Source organism: Haliaeetus albicilla, chromosome 5, assembly GCF_947461875.1.
Source record: "Haliaeetus albicilla chromosome 5, bHalAlb1.1, whole genome shotgun sequence".
Classification (NCBI taxonomy): Eukaryota; Metazoa; Chordata; class Aves; order Accipitriformes; family Accipitridae; genus Haliaeetus; species Haliaeetus albicilla.
The window spans coordinates 17,854,544-17,874,627 of record NC_091487.1 but is presented as its reverse complement, the minus strand read 5'-3'; the positions used below and the strand labels follow the sequence as shown (position 1 = coordinate 17,874,627).

At 41.7% G+C, this 20,084-nt stretch overlaps 1 protein-coding gene across 3 annotated transcripts in view; it reads right to left on the bottom strand.

The window, feature by feature from the left end:
• BTBD7 (BTB domain containing 7) overlaps window positions 1–19,110 on the bottom strand; it is a 60,433-nt gene extending 41,323 nt beyond the window's left edge. For 2 of the 3 annotated variants that reach the window (XM_069783580.1, XM_069783582.1), the window contains exon 1: window positions 18,959–19,110. The gene's annotated coding sequence lies outside the window, so the exon portion shown is untranslated. Of the gene's footprint in view, window positions 1–10,033; window positions 10,087–18,958 lie in introns of those variants that run through there. The other variant, XM_069783581.1, reaches the window with a different exon arrangement.
• Between the last annotated feature and the right edge of the window lie 974 nt (window positions 19,111–20,084).

Genomic DNA, 20,084 nt, shown 5'->3' with positions numbered 1-20,084 from the left:
CATATGGATGCAGACCTCCATACATGAAAAGCTCTGCTGATTTAAGAAAAAACACTTAGAAAATAACTTCATTAAAACAGTGACACTCCAAGTGATTTCAGTACAAGCTTTGTGGAGGTAAAAGTCACCTTTCAGTTTGAATGCCTACTCTCTCACAAATAAAGGCCAGCATCCTCAGTAGATATCCCAACAAATTCCCTTTTCTCAGCCAAAACTGGACTTCGTTCATTTGGACAGAGTCCTGGAATGCCACTGCTATTCCACTTTCCTCTTCTGCATTCAGCTGTGGTGTGATAACTTGTCTATCAGATGTCTACCAGTACCTTTCAGTTCTTCCTAACACAGGAAAGAGCGCAGGAGCTAAGTAAAAGGGGGGGGGGGGGGGGGAAGTGGTGGGTTTTTGGTTTGGGTTTTTCTGGTTTTTTTTTTTTTTCTTCTCTTCTAGCAAGCACTGAATATACATAACCAAGTCTCAGGTTTGAAGTTAATACCTTCCACCTCCTTCTACTTGGCAACAAGCATGCCCCAGAAGATGGAAGGAATGTGATCAAGTAATAAATGCAACTGTTCAATACCATTAGTATTCAATGCTTGAATTTGCAAAACAGGATTTAAATTAACTGAAAAATGTTTTAGAAACTTTTTATAGTGTTTACATCTAATATATAAAATAATTTTATTCAGAGGCTTACCACAAGAACACTGTTACACATTAAGCCCAAGTGAGTATCGTGCAAAATGAATTCACTAAATTTAATATATGTAACTTAAGTAATATAGGACAGTGTAAAAACAGTGTCATATTAAAGCTGTATACATAAATATATTCATTTATATAATATACATATATAGTTTATATAAATTTATATCTTTATATAAGTAAAACCAAACACGTCAGGTTTCAGCAAAGGAGGAATTCAATGCAGAGTAGGCACTGTGGTCAGCCATTTACAGATGCCAAAACTTCCTGTGCCTCCTTTCAAATTTAACTATGCACTGCTTGGTCATGTGCATGCTGGCTGACATCTTGAGAGTATTTTGCACCTTGAATTCAAACATGTTGTAGTTCATGAAGTGTATCGTGCCTCGTGGCTCAAAACTGATCACAGCTTTAGTCCCACTACTGTCCTTAACCTCATGTATCAACTGAAAGTACAATCTTTGTATTTTTTATTACATCACTAAATTTTACAAGATAATACTGTATAACCCATCTTGTATTTCCCAAACAATTTAAGCTGGCAGCAGTGATGAACTCTGTCCTGGAAGAAGCCCTGCCTTCCTCTCTTCATTCTCGCATCCACTTTCCCTACCTTATTTGTTCATGGCCCAAATACTCTGAACCAGATAAGTTGAACCACATAAAACCAACCTAGACAAAAAGTTTAAACAATATCAGTTGCCTAATTGGTTTGCTACGGTATCACATAAATACTTGCACCAGCACAGGTGGAAAAAGAAAGAGGACCATGGAAACAAGCTGCTAGAGCCAGGATTGCATCTTTTGACAGCAAGGTGTACTTGAACCACTCATGGATTTAGGTACTTTTTTTTGTTTGGTTTGTTTTCCTAGTGTCCACTTCAGCCTTTACACTAAACCTAGCCTACCTGCACAGAAGTCAGTCTTGCACGTAACCTGCTGAGACTACTACAAATGTAAATACATCGCAGTTATTACATAAAATGCCAAATCAAGAATGCCGTTTCCCCTGGTGAAAGACAGCAGTAGGAGGAGATGAATGTAAAAATGAAGAGGCAACCCCAAACCATAAACAATTAGATCTTTAGCTGCAAAAGGAAAGAAAGACTTCATCTTTCCTTGCAGAAGTTATCCTGCATACCAAAAGCTTCCCTATCTCAGCTTAGCTGAAGAATTTCTTTAATCTAATTTTAGCCTCAGAATACAGTCATGGAATTTTGTTTTAAAAACTGCCACAGATGAAATTTTTCTTGCCTTTCTGTTAAGAGTTTATGTGCATCCACATAAGTATTATCAAAACGGAACTAAATTCAACATCTGCTGACCTACTGAAACAGGATTTCTTGTTGAGAGCTGCAACGCACACACAGATGTGCGTTATGTATGTATACATGTACAAAGAAAAAAGCTAAACTATGTCAAAGCTTGTTTAAAAAAAAGCCTGCACTGCAGAAATAGTATATGAAGTGTGTCATATGAAACCAGGAAGCTTTAGAAGCCAAAATTACCATCCCAAATGCTACAAAAAGCACAGAAGTGACTTTCAGATTATACCAATACTCAGAGCAGAATAAAATTTTAAATAAACACAAATCTAGTTGAAAGTTGCTGCACCTGAAATAAGTTTCTCAGTCTTCTCAATACTTGTCACACTGATCCTAAAATCCTAAGAACCTAAGATGACTTGCATCTGAGGTGTCTGGGCTGACAGCCAGGAATTCCTGGATTGGGAATTTTGATTTAACAAAAAGTCTGTGTACAGAATGGACTTGGGAAACAAAGTGTCACTGTTAACAGTCAGCATTCAATACAAAGGTTTCAAAATTTTCTGTAGTCCAGTGGGATCCGATTAATATAAAGGGCAAGGTGGGGAGCGTTACAACATGTTTTACAAACAAAAACATTTTACTTTTTTTCCTCTCTAAAATTTTAAGACTTTTTTGTATTTCTTCTGGAGTTGTTGCCATAGGATTATGCAATAGCATAATACTAAGACCAAAGTAGGAAATCATATAAAGTACATGCACATACTTGTACCAACATGATTTTTCAGGTTTTACGTTTTACTTCACACATTTTAAAGTTACTATGAGTAAACGACAGCACAAGTATCACAAGCATACCTTATTCATATTTGCTTAAGATTTGTATCCAGACCAAAATGCTATGCTATTTTGCCCCAACAGTTCCTTTCAAGTAACAATGAAGTGGAACTGTAATGCAAGATGAGATGACAGCACTAAATTGGTACATGGGGGGAGGGGGGAGATTTAAAAAAAAAATAAATTTCAACTTTTAAAAGCAATAACCCCAAAGTAGGGAAATACTTCAACTAAATTTTAGCAAGGACAAACCTATTTTCATAGAGATTAGGTAGATAAATAACTAAAAGAGAAAGAACTTGTGAGAACAGACCCCTGCCACAGTCCCCAAGGTACATCCCACCAGCTTGCCTTAACAACCTGAACCTGAGCAGTGGTCTGGTGACCAATACAGAACCCTGAGCCATCATAAAGGAAATCAGGAACGATCCCATTCAGCAGAACAGTTCTACAGCTCCCATCCACTGGGGAGTGTCCAAAGCCAGCATGGCGCAGTATCACTACTGGAATTACCAGCTAGCAACATCCAAGGGGACAAGCACTTAAAAAGGAAGAGAAAGTTGCTTGACCTTGGAGTTCCAACTGCCTTTACAGATGTGCATTTACTATCTACCTAATTTTCTTACTATCCTACTTGGGGGGGGGGGGGGCGGTCCTCCAAGAGGAAGAAGCTGACAGGAACTGAACATTACCTGTCCTGACGCTCCTCCTGTTCCATGAACAAGGTAATCAAGAAAGATACTGCAATACTCACAAATGTTGCTGAGGCTGGAAGTCTCCAATCTCAAGAGCATACATGCTAAAGGACTGAATGCATAGGGGACAGCATATCTTGAAGAAATTGTGTAATTGGTAAGTAATTCCCTGTTCAAAGGAAACAACTGAAATTTTGAGGGACCAGCTGATTATATAGCCTGACACAGATGCAAATCCATGCAAAGCCTATTTTGAGTCTTTTTTTTTAAATCCTGGCAAGCAATCAGCCTCTATCATTATTCAAAATTATCCTGATGATATAATACTAAGATGTAGCTGATACAGCTGAAAGGTTCTGGTTTGAATTAGTACTGTATAAAAATGAGGAACAGAGTGTTCTTCATGATTTGGGTTTATGAATCTGTGTTATTTCATGATTTACTGCATTGGAAAGAAAGAAAATCCAATAAGCAAAATACCAGAACTTAAGCCACATCAGCAGTTACAGGAACAAGAGGGCAAGAAAAAGCAGATATAACTAGATTATGAAAGTGACTGCATTGCTTAGTGCTTGCTGAAAATCATGTGTTCCAGCTATCACAAAGAATCCTTTCTTGAAGTTAAGCATGAATTTTAAAGCACTTTCTTTTTCATGAAGTAGTACACTTCTCCATTAAGTTCTTTTAAAACTGAAGCAGCAAAAACCCCACAGTAGTCCTGGTTTTTTATTTCTAGATTTGTTGAGAATCTTAAGAATTGGCAGGGGGGGGACATGACCCAACCTGTACCAATTTTCAGCATGTCCTCTGAGGAATCAGAGTTAAAGTTAAAAGAACTATATTCAAATAGAGCATAAAGGTGTGTCATCCTGATGATACATACATTTCAGAAAGTTAAAACATTGAGAAGCATTCTGGTAGTTGAAAAGACACAGAATGTATAGGAAAACCGCCTATTTTCAATGCTGTCCTTGCAAATAGTGTTCCAAGTAGGGTTTTTGATGATCAGCAAAGCAATTCAGAGAATGATGTGAATGTCTCACATCCTAGAAGTAATTAAGTGAAGTCATTAGCAGGGAGCAACAGGTCAAATCATTAACAGCACTACAGAGGCATGGGACATAAACGTATTTATATTCTGCTAAATACAAAAAGATTCCAGCACCTAAAAAAACCAAATGCACACACAGACTAACTGAATTACAGTAGTACAATCCTGCCCAGAATAGGTAGTTCCTCCCAAGCAACCTCAATGTTTTCATATACTGGCAAATGAATCTTGATCTCTGTACATCACTGATCCTTCCAGCTGGTTGCAAGCAACCACTAAGTAACGAAAAGTCTATTCTGATTGATGATACTCACATGAAAGACTTAACTAATGTTCCTGAAGTTGAATTCAAAACACTTCTTTCAGCAAAATCAGCAAGAAGTTATTTATTGCCTTCTAGGACTCTCTTGAAATGAAATGACAGCATGTATTCTTCAATGACTTTCCATTTTTTAGAAGTTCACTTGAAAGGAACATTATCTGATTCAGACACAAAACATCATTAAATCTATTTTGTAAGAAAAGTCAGAGAAATCCTATCCACAAAATCTTTATCAATATCACTGAACAGAGCAATTAGGTATGAACATACCCATTTACAGGGAAAATGAGGACAATTCATTTTAGCCAATCTAGAATAACTGCAAGATATTCTGACATATTGTGATACATTTTGAGGAGTCTAAAGGTCTTTTGAAGACCTTGTCATGGTTTAACCCCAGCCAGCAACTAGGCACCACACAGCCACTCACTCACTCCCCCCGCCCCCCCCCCCCCGCCATCCGGTGGGATGCAGGAGAGAATCAGTGAGAAAAAGTAAAACTCGTGGGTTGAGATAGACAGTTTAATAGAACAGAAAGGAAGAAACTAATAATGATAATAATAACAATAATAAAATGTCAATAATCATAATAAAATAATTGGAATATACAAAACAAGTGATGCACAACACAATTGCTCACCACTCGCCAACCAATGCCCAGTTAGTTCCTGAGCAGCAATCCCCCCAGGCCAACTCCCTCCAGTTTATACACTAGGCATGATGACCATTGGTATGAAATATTCCTTTGGCCAGTTTGGGTCAGCCATCCTGGCTGTGTCCCCTCACAACTTCTTGTGTCCCTCTGGCATTCTTGCTGGCTGGCCATGAGAAGCTGAAAAATCCTTGACTTAATGTAAACGCTGCTTAGCAACAACTGAAAACATCAGTGTTACCAACATTATTCTCATACTAAATCCAAAACATAACACTATACCAGCTATGAGAAAGAAAATTAACTCTATCCCAGCTGAAACCAGGACAGGCCTCTTCTGAGCAAACAAAAACATGCTTTTGTTTTTTAAGAAAGGCAAATCCTCTTTGGTATAATAAATACATGAACACATCGGTTAAAGACAAAAAAAAAGAACCTCCAAATTACATGAAAAGTACGTCCAAAAAAGGATCAGATTTTTTTTTTTTTTAAAGTACTCTGCTTTTTTCTCCCTATTGAAATTCTGGCCAACACTCAATTGTCTTGTCAGGCAATGACTTAACTCAGTCAAATTTCAGCTAAATTCAGCTTCAGATACTGGGATTGAATACCAGTCTGGTAAGACCACTGTTGTCTGTCTCCAGACACTGTCCTTCCTTTACTGCAGTAGTATCCTCAGTCATCTGCTCCTTTCTTTCTCCACGGAAAAAGCAGAAATGGAGCAAAAGTAAGAACTCTCCACATGAAGCTGTCCCACCTTTATACAGCATATTTCATGGGGCTTCCTATTCAAGTACTCCTTACCTGTCAGCAGGATTGTTGCTTTTTGTGGAGCAGGGCAGGTAGTCTTTCCTCTCTGCAGTTTTCACAATTCATATGATTTTATCCTATTTCCTTTGAGAGTGCCCCCTAAAGATTCCTGTTTCACTGAGAAAGGGAATTCCTCCTCTTGCTTGAGCTGTGACCCAACCACAACACAAGATGCTGTTTTCAATTCCAAGTCTACTTACACAAGGAAATCTTGGCTCAAACCCCCAACCATATGGAAGATCCATCTCTGGATTTTAGCTCTATTGCCTTCTCACATCAAGTACCACCTCAGTGGGGTATACCCTACAGTCTCCTTGTACTGCAGACTTTTTCCCTTTTCTCCAGGCTCAATAATTTCACAGAAAGCCATTTACTGTGAATGAGGATCTGGGAGCTTCCTGTACACACAAGTGCTTCTAAATTCACTGCACAGTTACATTCACCACAGCTCCTCTCAGAACATGCTTTCTCTGAGAGTATATTAAAGTTACTAATAAGGCAATCCCAGACGCTATGCTCTCTACCTACAGCACATAAGCAGCACCTGTCCTCTCTTACAACTTGGTGCTTTCAATTCACCTTCAAAAATCCATCCTTTTGACCACACAGTTTTAGTTCCCTTATTAACTTCCACAGCCTTAAGAGGAACAGTAGTAGTCTCTGGCGATGACACTGCTTGGGGTTTTCCCAACAATAGCTCCAGCATCCCAATGTTGAAGCAGACTAAAATCTTGGACCCATGTACTGATCAGCCTTCCCATATGGGTGAACTCTGTTCATAAATCAGTTTACCCTTTACCTCTATTATCTTATTTTGGCTGCAATCAACTCCTCATCCTGCCAGGCAGCCATTGCATCAGTAACAACATCAGCTTGTGGTATTTCTGTTGCTTGGAACCATTACTGACATAATTCCTCATTACTACAGTGTTTCTGCATAATCCTCTTCCTTTCTGCATGAGCTTCTGAGATGCTTGGTGACAGAACAATACACATCTCATCTACTTCCACTGAAAACCTCTGCCTGTGGCTAAAAAAAAAGCTATTACCAATATTGCCATATATTCAAAACCATTTTCTCTACATCCCCCTCCTTAATATACCACCATTCTTTTTGTTCTGTACACCATTGTCTCCCTGTATCCTTCTGTCATCACACAACAGCACATTTCACCCAGGCAGCCTTTTCTCTTTGACATAACAAAAGTTTGAAGTATCAGTTGCCAGCATCATCTCTTCTACATTTAGGACTAATGGATTCATCTCTTTACAACAGAAAAACTGGAAGGTGGAACATGGAAAGGTGTGGTAAAGAACACAAAAGGTAATCTAGTCCAGTCCACTTCATGAGACATATAAGGAGTTTTATTAGAGACATTGATTTTCCTCATTCAAGAAAGCATTAATTCACAGCCATAAAACTGACAGATTTCAGCTACAGTTTAAATAGAGTTTCTACAGTAATTGTCACAAGCCACGACAAGTCTTGGATCCAACCAAAACACAGTTCCAGTCTGGATTCAAAACGCGTTATTTGGTGTAGGCAAAACCAAGATGGTTCACCGACACTGTGGTTCCACGCACGTTTCTTCAGCAGCAGTGCTCACCTCAGCTACTACCACCATCTTCCCAAAGCTCCTCCATCACCAGCAACCAGCTCAGGGTATTCTCTCGAGCAGGACTTTTCTCTCCAGTGTAATTAGCTCCCTGCACCAGTTTACCAAATGACCCAAGGAATGTCACCAGAGGAGGGAAGAACAGCAAGAAAAGGCTGCTTGCTCCTCAGTCAAACACAACACGCAGTTTGACTAATATTCTTTTGGCACAGCCTTCAGAAAATAAGAATTCCCAGTCCCATGCACTCATTCCTACAGCAGAGCTGTCCCCTTTCATTCTAGCAGACATTTGGGAAGCCACATAAGTCCTATCAGGGACCTGACTGGACCATGTTTGTTTTCAGCTGATCCTCTGGTGTGGCTGCAACAGCCACTGCCCTCAAGTACAGCATTCAGTCAACTACCACTTTCAATGTAAACATCTTGATATAAGTGGGTAGCTATAAGACCACTCTTGCAATACGCTATTTCTCCTACACAGGTCTTAAAAATTAAGAGTAGGAAAAAAGATTACCTTCAAATTGTCTGCAAAGCAAGGGTAGCCCTAGCAGAAACAGCTAATTTACACAGCAGTAACTACCACTAGGATTCACCATTGCAGTGCTCACTGTATCTAGCTAGCTGAACTGCTGTTTCTTCTTTGGCCTGTACTTCTTTTGCTCTGTATTTGTGCAGTTTCTTCCTCCCTTCAACTAGGCCTTGGTTAACAACCCTTCAGATAGCAGCCATTACTACTGAAGAGGTCCATGGGGGTTGTTGCTTTTCTGAAGGCTTGGAAGATTTTAAATTTGCAGTGACAAAATATATGTGTCTAGGTATTAGTCATATGAGGAAAAAAAAAAGCCAAGCCTATGTGCATTTTAATATATTCCCCTCAATCCAGCAAATTCCTCCACCAATGGGGAGAAGCTAATGGTATATGCAGGACTCCCTGCCTGCCAGCTCTTCACATGTACATCAGGGTCATCTGACACTACCAGTGAAGTCAAACTAGCAGGGAACTGTACCTTCCCCTCACTCTGCTGCTCCAGTCATGGGGTCTTCCTGCTTCCCCTCACACTACATAAAGAGATTATATGATCACAGAACAAGTAATTTCAGATGGCTGATCCACCACTCCACTGCTGGAAGGTGCGACAGGTAACAGACAGGAAAAAGGGAATTCTTGCAGGTTGGTCTGACAGCCACAACTGGAACAAGAACCCAGAGTTCTCAATATGAAGAGAGCAGGCTATTGCTATTAAACTGCCTCATTACTCCACTGAACTATACCGTGGTAGTCATCCTTTTCATCTTTCTCTCTGAGCTCATGCTTAGCCTCAACAAGTCACTCCAGCCCGGCCCCAGGCAGACAGGCAGAGTCCTCCTTTGCAGCCGCTGTTTCTGAAGCTCAGGTGTCAGCGTTGACACTCTACCTTTCCCCTTGTCTCCTAACATGCACAGTCACTCCCAAGTCTACTCTGCTCACTGAAGCAGGCAGCAATACAAAATGAAACTGGAAAATTCATCGTGCATGATATTTAAACAACAATTGACTCATTTGAGAGCTTGTAAACTGGTTATGGACTGCTGCCACCCTGAGCAAGTCTGAAATTCCTGGTTAAACCCACAGGCTGTTTTCCCTTTATTTAGATACTTCTAACATACAAAACCACAACTAACACACTGATCTTACACATGTTTGTATAAATCAGTTACCTCTGTATATACTAAGATTTTAACAGTTATTTAAAAGCTTGCACATTTAAAAGATTTCTCCTTTGGTTGGGGCTCTTCTATATGGTCCATTTAAATTCATTATTTCAGCAGAAAATTTTAAGAGCCACACTGACTTCAAGAAGTAAGATTTCTATCATAACATCTGAAGCCAAGAAATCTTTCTATGCCATACACTTCAAAGATTTCAGTCATTTTAAAGATTGATATTTTAGTACATGCACATGAGAGCATGCACAGTAGCAAAATACACTAGTATTGCAATACTTTCCCTCACAAGCAAACTCCAGATACTTCCACAAACTATCAGAACCCTCAAAAGTTACACTAGTACCTCTAGCTTCAGTAGTTACCTTCAGTAATACCTACCTTTAGATTCCATGCAAGTGTAGCGAGAACTAAATCATCACAAACTTTAAGGTGTGTCCTCCCAAAAATACAGAAATCTATTTCAAATGAAACAGAAAATACAATTTCTCAAAGATTAAAGCAATCAATTAAGGAAGGAAAAGCTTAGTCAGAAAACCAGTCTAGTAGTTAGTCTACAGTTCAGCTGGAGCTTTGTTTACATTCTCCCCTTGGCAAGAAAAGGAAGTTATGTCTTCCAGATTTCCTGCAACAAGCTCTCTCTGCATTTCTAAAGTATTTATTTTTTGTCCTGTAACATGAACATGCAAGTTTTACAGAACAGTCAAAGGAGCATCACGCACATTGACATAACATGTTGTTCCTAAAAATGGAGGCACCAATCATTTCCACATTTAATTTATTCAGCAATATCTACACACAGCTCATGTACGCAGACTTTTTAAGATTGCACAGTTATGAGAGCTCATGGGTTGGTTTTTTATTTAACTGTTTGCTAAAGCAAATCTGCCCTTTGAGCAGACTGACGATATGCCTTAACTCTTCCTTCTCCCTCCACAAGATTTGAAGCTTTTCAGCTGCCCCAGAACATCCAAAAAAATAGATTTTTTCAAAGAAATCAAAGAAAAGTTTTAGAAGGAAAGCAAAAGTCTGTTGGATTGTACTAATTAGGAGATACGCCATTAAAACAACCCATTGCTCTTAATCTCATTTTAGACCAAATTTTGTTCATCTTTCTCTCTTGTCCACAACTGACCTTGATACTACTACCCTTTCACATTCAAAGCAAGGGCAAAATGCAGAAAGGAAAGCCTTTGCCAGTGTGTGCTATATTTATCAAACATCCTTTGATTCTTCCATTATCTGAGAAGTCCATCAATATATGGAAAAAAGTCAACATTACCACCAATTTCATTTCTCTCTCTACCCAGATGATCATTCCCACTAAACTCTCCGTTCTCTACTTGCACATTCATATTCAATGAACAAGAACAGTTTTTAGCTGGATCAGTTTTCAGATTAACAAAAGGTTCATTTTAACTTAAAGGAAACAAGTTAATCTTGTGTATGTGGAAAAAAAAGAAAAGGCAAGTTCCATGTCCTTCCACATTTAAAACAGGGATGAAACTTGGATTCACAAGATGTTTAAATAAGCACCCTCACTACTGTTGAAGATCACTAGTGCTTAATACAGCCTTGATGCAGGTAAAACCCAGTCACAAAACATGACATTTTAAAATTTAATTCTCCAGAAAAATAAGTTGGTAGCTAAAAACAGAATGAGGGGAGAAGGGAAGACAGAGAAAGGGAAGTAGATCCCCAAGATGGTGGTGGGGAAACATCTAGATCAGCACAAGTCTGTTAATCCAAAGTGGCAAATTTTGAACCAATAATCAGCTGAGGAACTATGCGGCAACGAAATTACTTTAGATGTTCTCAGCAGAGAAACTCAAACATCTTGAGAAACTTCGAGAAGACAAAACAAATTCTATTTTCCTTAAAATGGCAGAGCCCTGAGTAGTATGGACAGATCTTTTTGAAAGTTTGCTTTAGGACTGTACTTCTCAGTAACATCATTTTCAGAAGCCTTGTAATTTAAGCCTGAAACCCAACTTCAAATAGTAAATATCCAGGTTACAGCATCAAAGTTCTTGGTTAAATGCAGTTAAAGACAAGCAGCTTTGATTCAGTGCAGAAATACGTACAAGAGTCACTTTACCAGGGGTTACCAAATCTTCAGGTTTGTGTCTAGAACTACAAAGTACTATCAGAGAGGAGATAATCTTATACTGCATGGCAACCTTGCTATGCTAGAAGGATATTTTGGCATTTCAAGTCCAAATGCACATTTCCAGAAGTCTTTATTAAAGGACTAAACCCTACAAAGATTTTAATGACCAAGTAAGAAGCAGGAGGTACTTTCTGATCCAGATAATGTATCTTTTTATAAAAAAAACAGGGACAGAAAATTATTCCCTTAAATATTATCTTTGGCTATACAAAAAAAAAAGTCAGCCAAGTTGGGATTTGAGAATCTGAGGCAGTAAACACACATTCTTATCCAAAATTTAGATAAGGTAAATCCCCAAATCACTCATGAAAATAAACTGCAGAGGAGATGGAGATGCTTAGTACATTGGGAAGGTGGGGAGATTCACAATGACAGTGACCAGCAACTCCTCATGCTGTGCTATACATTCCTTTGCAGGAACTATTGTGCTTACATCCAGCTCACCAGTAACAACTGTTGCCTCTCAGGAGCTGAAAACTACTGACACAGCTTAGATCCTTCTTCGTTCAGTATCAGGGCCATCACTACATCAAATAATACAACACTTCCTGTCTCAAGTGTGCATTTTGTCAAATCAGCATTCTTCTACCATGCTAGTGCCTGAAGTACAATAACAACCCATTTCAAAAACTTCACAGAAGTACCTCATTACAGACTGACAAAGATATCTTCAATTTAAAATGTGAGTATAAGTAATTCAATTGTATTTCACTGAGCTGTAGTCACTACTAGATGGACTTTAAAGAAATTAATGAACTTATTAACATGATCTTCTCTGCCCACATTCTAGAGATTTTATATGTATTTCATTTCACCTCTCAAGACATCTAAAATTGAGATGCCCTTTAGAGGGTGAACCAAAATACAGGACATCAGCTTTTAATGTATTCCCATGCTTGATTAGTCTGATTTTTTTTTTTTAATGGATAATACAAAATGCCACTATGTCTATGCCTACACTCCTCCCTTCTCCAAGATTAAATCTTCTGGTCATTCAGTTAAATATCACAGGCAGCTTCAGAGGTTGTTAACCTTCTGTGTATTTTAAGAAACAGACATCTAGGTACATGAAAGAAAACCTCTAAATGCCTCAACTTATACAAAGTACTCCGGCACAACCTCATATTAAATACTATGGCGTTTACATGTATTAGCACTATAATTATCACAGCAGCAGAAAGCCTTCAAATAGAAATTACGTCTTCCTAGATGAAGTCAAAGATCACCAAATCCACAGCAAACCCAGTTCCTCAGTTCCGATAGTCAAGGAACCACTCCCCCCCCCCCGGCCCCCCTTAAACATCAAGAGTCATCATGAGAACAAAGCTAAAGCAGATCAAAAAAGCTGAAAGAATAAGGCAGCACCAGTCCAGAAAATATTGTCTCATTGCATTCTAGTTGGATTTATTATTTCAGAAGGTTTTTTAGTCAGCTCTCAAGCAGCATTTCCAATATTGGGGTCAGGAGAAAAAGTATGAAAAGGAACTTTCATCACTCATACTGATTATTTTTAAAGCAATTACAATAACCTACTCATCATAGAAGTTTTACATACTTCACTGCAGCACAGAGATCTGGCGTAGCAGATGATGATAAACAAAGCAGCATTCCAATTTCCTACTAACGAATGCAATGTGATCTACCCGGTCACCCAAAAAAATACTTCAATTTGCATATAAATAGGTATAGTTTTACTAAGGTTTGATGCCTTCACAAGACCTTGGCATCCTTGCTCTTTGTATTCCAAACCTTGATTCAAATCTCAGTTCTGGACTGTAAGAAAAAACAGTCTTCTCTGACCCAAAGTAAAATCTAAAACACACACAGATACATTTTGCGGCTCTATTGATGACACAGAGCTTCTGCAAGTACTGGGTCACAAAATAACATGCTCAACTAAAAGACCAAGCAACAGTCATTTACTACATTGCTGTTTCAACCAACTCCTTTGAGTTTAGCCATCATTATCATCAGTAGAAGTGTAAAATGGCTTGACAGTTATCCTAAACAGAGTTTTAACAAATCTTGGACAAAGCTTCCAAATTAGAGAATAATCTTGCATATAATTAACTAGCTTGATCTATCTCTAAAGCACTTCTCACTAGATAACACTGAGGATCTGAAGTGATGAAGAACACCAGGAAGAAGATTCATCTTAAAAGCTGCAAGTTAGCATACTGAAATACTCCTGTATCAAAGAGGACAGAGTAGAAATAAAAAGGCTCTTTAAGAAGACGGGGAATGGCAGTAACAGCAACACTAGAAAGAGATTCTTTAAGAGAGATTTTAAAAAATTAAATTCTACCCTTTACAATTTACTATAGTGGGCTGGAAACAGGATATGATAGGTAAGAAAAGCAAAGATGGACAGAAAAAGAAATCCAGTCCTCCTAATACAGGAAGAACTGGACATACAATGAAGTTTGAGTGTCATACAGAACATACAGTATGACCACTGAATTCAGACAAGATTTGATGATAGAGATCAAATAGGATTTACAAAATCATCAGACATTTATACAGATAACAGCTAGTGTTAGAATGTCAAGTTTGAAAAATAAAGCAAGATCTCTAGAAGATACTACTGAAACTTAGAAACTGATTCAGGAAAATGTTACCCCCAAATGTTACACCCCCGCACCTCACTGAAGGTTTTTTCTTCTTAATCAGTTTTGCCTGCTGTTAAATCTTTTTGCATGCTTTATCACTCTGGTATAACACAATTCCTATTTTTCATTTGGATAAATAGTTTAAACCCACTGATGACAGAAAAGCCCCAACAGGCTGAACACATGCTTGCAAGCCCATCAGTTGTTAAAGTATACATTCAGTAGTGTTCAGTGTAACCTTGCATAACACTTACACCCAATAGAGCAATCAAATGAGATGTAAGTTTAACTAAGTATACAGTTAAGTAAGTACTTCAGTCGAAAACACTTTAGGCAACACAGTCTCACCCTCAGGTCCCCTTTACCAACCTGACCTTGCCTCTACACTGTGCCAGCAAACAAACTTTCCACAGCAATGTGATGACCCAGATCAGGGACCTGATCTGAAGGTATTTTGTGTTTTAGTGGTTTATTTTTCAGACAGATCAGTTTCCTGCAGTGCTTCAGAGTGAAGCCATATAAACAGCTCTACCAACACAGCTGAGGCGACTGTGCAGGAAGCAGGAAAAAGCAGCTGTGGACTGCAAGTGTTTAAGCCAGTATTGCCACTAAACATCTATCAAGAACCTCACTAGCATCCTTATAAAGCAAGAAAGCTATCTGCCATAGTCCCAAGGACAGAGAATGACAGATGTCAGATCCCCTTTAGTTTCAGGTGAACTTGTGACATGATCTGATCTCTTTGTTTCAACACTGGAAACTAAAACATCACAGTCAGAGAATAAGATGAAAGCATGATGCTAAGACTTTACAGAACTTCAGACAGCAAGGTATGAAATGTGTTGCATATGCCACCATTGATATTCAACTCCTTTCTATACATTTTTCCTCTTGCCCTTTTCTACTCCCCCAAACACACAATTTTCACTGTTTCTACATAAAACACACAGGGATTTCTGATCTCCTAGCATCCATTCATTATGCAGAAGGCATCATTACAATTGGCATCCTTCTTGGGAGACATGCAGGACAGACTGGATAGGCACAAAATGCAAGACTAGCATCAAACTTTGCATCTGCAGTCCATTCTTGTTATAGTTCAGGCATACTGGTACGTCAACATATGAAACAGCATTCTAAAAATCCACAATAGCTTTTGTCCAAAGATTTAAAGATACATTGACAAACCTTATTCTTCAAAGAACCTGGGTAATGAAACAGATCAATGACTACATGACTCACTGGAAGCTCACCTAACACTCACATCTGAACTAGGATTCCCACTCTCCACTGCATGCACATTAAAGTTTGTGCATCAGTTTTCCAGACTTGTGTGAAAAAATGGTACAAGCCACTGATCTGGTAACAGAAATCAAAACTTATGTAAACACATTCAGAAAAAAAAATAAAATTTAGAGTTAAGACTGAAACTCACAGTTTGATATCAATATTTGCCATAAAAGCAATCAGATTCTCATTAGTATTATTAAGAGCATAGTTATTCCTTCTTAAGAGCAATCTCACATTTTATCTATACATCTTTTCTTTGATTAACGTGAACTAAATGCAGTCCATGTGATATGTCTGTAGGATGTTTTGATTCATCTTACTTTTTGTCTCTGAAAGGCAGCCAGCCACAACTATCTTGGACATCACTGTGCAGCCAAGACCTCAGAATATACTCCCCTTTTCTTGCATGTGGTCTGGTATGTCAAGACTAAACTAGCATCAGGGTGGCAGGAGCGACAGGGCTAGTGTCACACCTCCTCCTACGGCCACGTGCAGGACCACAAGACACCACAATGCCAATGCAGCCTGCAAGCAGGACAGAAGAAGACGTTGTCCAAGCCTAGAATTCATTGCCTACAAGCCTCTTGGTTAATTGTCATCAGTGACAGCTGTAAACCTGACATTATGTATGCAGCAACATGAAAGGCCACTTTCAGAATGAAGACTCAATATTTTGTTAGTCTATTCATCAAGCTTGACAGCCCCACTGAATTATACTCAAAGAGCTGGCTGCAAAGACAGCACATTCTACTATAATTTAACAATGAGCAACATACCTTCACAACACGAAGTTTTGAGCTTCTTGGACAAGCTTGAAAACCAAGAAGGGGGGGGGGGAAATTAAAAAAAAAAAAAATCACTATGACAAGTCCATGCAAGTCTTCCAGGAGAGCTTATAAAAATAATTCTATTCTTTCATGTATGACTCTTTGCAAATCAGTCAATGCCAGCTGTAAGCATTACACCACTACTGTATCTATGACTCAGCAAGGGAATCTGGACATACGAAGAAAATTCACTTACATTAGTAAGAGGCAAGGATTTAAAAAAAGCCAGCAATTACAACAGTGCCACAGAAAATGATCCAAGATGACTCACGTCTGTGCTCCTTATATGTTTAAACACACAAAATTAGATTAGAATGTCAAACCCATTTATATATTGGCTAAAGTTTGAAAGCAAGTAAAACAATGCTTAACGCAGCTGAGCCGAAATACAAAGGACTCAGTAGCTTTTTTCATCTCCAAAGAACAAAAACAAACACTGGCTGTACATTCTACACAAAATACTGAACTCTATTTCCAAGATTACCTGTACGTAGTCCAACTAAGCGAGTCTAACCTTAAATCTGACTAAAAAACAGAGAGCAATCAGCAGCTTCATGTTGTAACTTCAGGTACAAGCTTTATTCGCCAAGACAGTCATCAGAGGTTTACATATAAGCATGAACAGATAGTAACGTTTACACAACATTATTTGATGCAGCAAAGTAGCAAGTTCTTAAATGGCTCAGTTATGCTTTGGTCCATCAACTAAGACTAGTTAGAATTATATTATTCCAAGAAGGGAGAAAACTTCACAAGCCATACCTTTCCAATACACTACCTTCATCCTGATAGTCTACAAAATAAGCACTCAGACCTTGCCTTTTAAACACCACAGTCCACAAAGTCTGTGCATTACTAAAAAACACTTGTTTCACCTCTTCAGAAATAATCTCTATAGAATTAATTTTGTTGTTGGCAGCAGACTCTTAGTCAACAAGGGGAAGAGGGGAAAAAGGAGAAAGAAATATTTTCATTGATTTCTTAAGAAAAAGGTTCAAACGGAGAGAGATCTAAACTCACTGGATCTAAAAAGGAATTTCCCTCCCTGTACCTCCCCATGTAAAGAAGCATACTAATACAGCACTAAGATGAAAGTGGTCCGCAGGTTACATCTGAAACAATAAAGGAGAATCCTAGAAGACTAATCCTCTTCCCTAACATCTTTCAGACAAAGAGGATAAACTTTAACTCATCGAGCTTCTCAGTGCCTCGAAAAAAGTTATGAGCACTATAATTTTGTATCTGAGTTTCTGTTTTTATTTTCTCCATTTCTAAATGAAAACAGAGCATGCAATATGTGGTAAAACCTGGGGTGACCACATCCCAGTGGTGCATCTGCCAAACACTTCAGAGTGGTGTATTATGTTACACTGGTTTGGAGCAAAGCCTTGAGTGATGCTGCGTTCCCTAAGCTAAATTCCCACCCAAATAAATTATCATTGTATCAACACGTATTTTATTATCTTACTATCATATTTTATGTTAGCACTTGACACGAGTGTCATCCTTCACCCAAGGGCCTCAAACGGGACGGCAGGGGAGAGCAAGCAGAAGCACGAACCAACAGCAAAGCACTATCCCAACCAGCAGCAGGAACATTCCAGAGGCACGAGCACGCACATCATCGCCAAAGCTCTCCAAGTTTCTCCAGGAACACCACGGTAACACCTACGTGGAGCGGAGCAAGACGAAGCCCCACACCCCAGGGCGGCAGCAATCTCAAGGCCGCAGGAACTGCCAAGGGACGGGCCGAACGGCCGGGTGCACAAGCAGCAGCCCCGCGGCCCACAGCGAGCGAGTGCGGTCGCTCTCGCCCTGGCCGGACACAAGGGGAGCACGGCAGCAGGGGGAGCAGAAGCCCGGCCCCGCACCGGCTCCTGCGGGAGGCTACTCCAACAACCCGCCCGAGGGTTCCGCGGGGAGCGGCGCCGGGGCCGCTGCCGCCCAGGGCCGGAGGACCACACCGCCCCGGCCGTGCAGGGAGCGCTCCGCGGGGGAAGGGGGGGCGTTAAGGCAGGACCCGACGGCGAGAAGGGGCAGAGGCGAGGCCGCTGCCGGCGCCGCGGACCGGGGACCGCGGCCGGCCGGGCCCGGCCGCCCGCTGGAGCGGCGGGAGGAGAAGGGCCGCTCCCCGCGGCGGGAGGCCTCGTGGGGCGGCGGGGGCCTGCACCCCAGCACCGCCGCAGCGGCGGAGCCGCGGGCTAGCAGCGACGAGGCGGGCGCGGGAGGAGCCTGCCCGCAGCCGGCGCGGGACGCTACCGGCCCGGCGGGGCGCGCACCCGGCCCCAGCTCAGGGGAACCCCGCCGCGGGGGTGTCGGCGGTCTCGCCCCGTCCCACTCGCCGCCGTGACACCGAGCCCGGCCCCCCTCCCAGCCCACCCTCACCGCGCGGCTCCCCGTGGCGCCTCACCTCCGGCAGCCGCTCGCCGCCGCCGCCGCCATCCTCCCCCCTCAGCACCGCCCACTCCCTCCCGGTCCCGCTCCGGCCGCCGCCATTTTGATCCGGAGCCCCAGACTCCGCCGGGCGGGGGGGGGGGGGAGCGGGCACGGCGCCTGCGCAGCGGCGCTGCGGCGCCCGGGCCACGTGGTCCGCGGGGGGAGGGGCGGGGCGCCGGGGTCCCGCCCGGAGGGGGCGGGGCGGGGCGGGGGCGGGCTGCGCCTGAGGGGGCGCCCGCATGGCGGGTGGGCGGGGCGGTCGCCTGTGTGTGTGGTGGCTGCGAGCGGCCTCGGTGCCGTTCGGTGCCGTCCTCTGTCACGGCTGTGGCGGGGGAGCAGAGGAGGGGGGCGGCGACGCGTGGCGGCACCCGTGCCAAAGGGGAGCTCCCGCGTCGTGGCCGGGGGCCCTCGGCAGAGCGACCGGAAGGCGTCACTCTGAGAGCCTTCGCAGTTTCCAGTCGGCCCGGGCTTCGGGGGCCTCGCCCGCCAACCGGCAAGATGGAGGGTGGGCAGGACGGGCGGGCCAGGTGCCGTGGGGCTGCCCGAGCGTGGAGGGGCCCCGGCCCGCAGCCCTGGTGTCGTGAGGGAGAGCTGAGGCCGGGCCTCGGGGGAGGCTGCGCGCCAGGTGTGCCCCTGACGCCAGGCCCCTTCCCAGACGGGCGTGTTTTGCTTGCTTTGTGTGACAGATCTCACGAGCTTGTGACACGCAGGTACAGAGGTGTCTGCAATAGAAGTGGTTTGTCAGCACGCGTTCTTTGTCCTTGGAACTTCCTCAAGCTGCTTACGTTAAGCATATGTTTAGCTCCTTGCTTTGCCAAACTGCTGTGAACTTATTACAGACGCAACAGTCAGATTCCAGTTTTATTGTTCATGCTACGAATATCTACTCTTCACCTGGAAATAAACTCCGACCACCTCCCCCATTTCTGATAACCTCTCTCAGCATCAGAAATTAGCGTTTCACAGATCTAGGTGAAAGTAAGTGCCAGCAGTAAAAACGTTTGTAGCTTTTCTCACTGTGCTGGTACCACTCCTGCTACGTTTTCTTCAAAGAAGGGTGCGTGTAGATAACAGTCAGGATCAGAACATATCAGCCACCA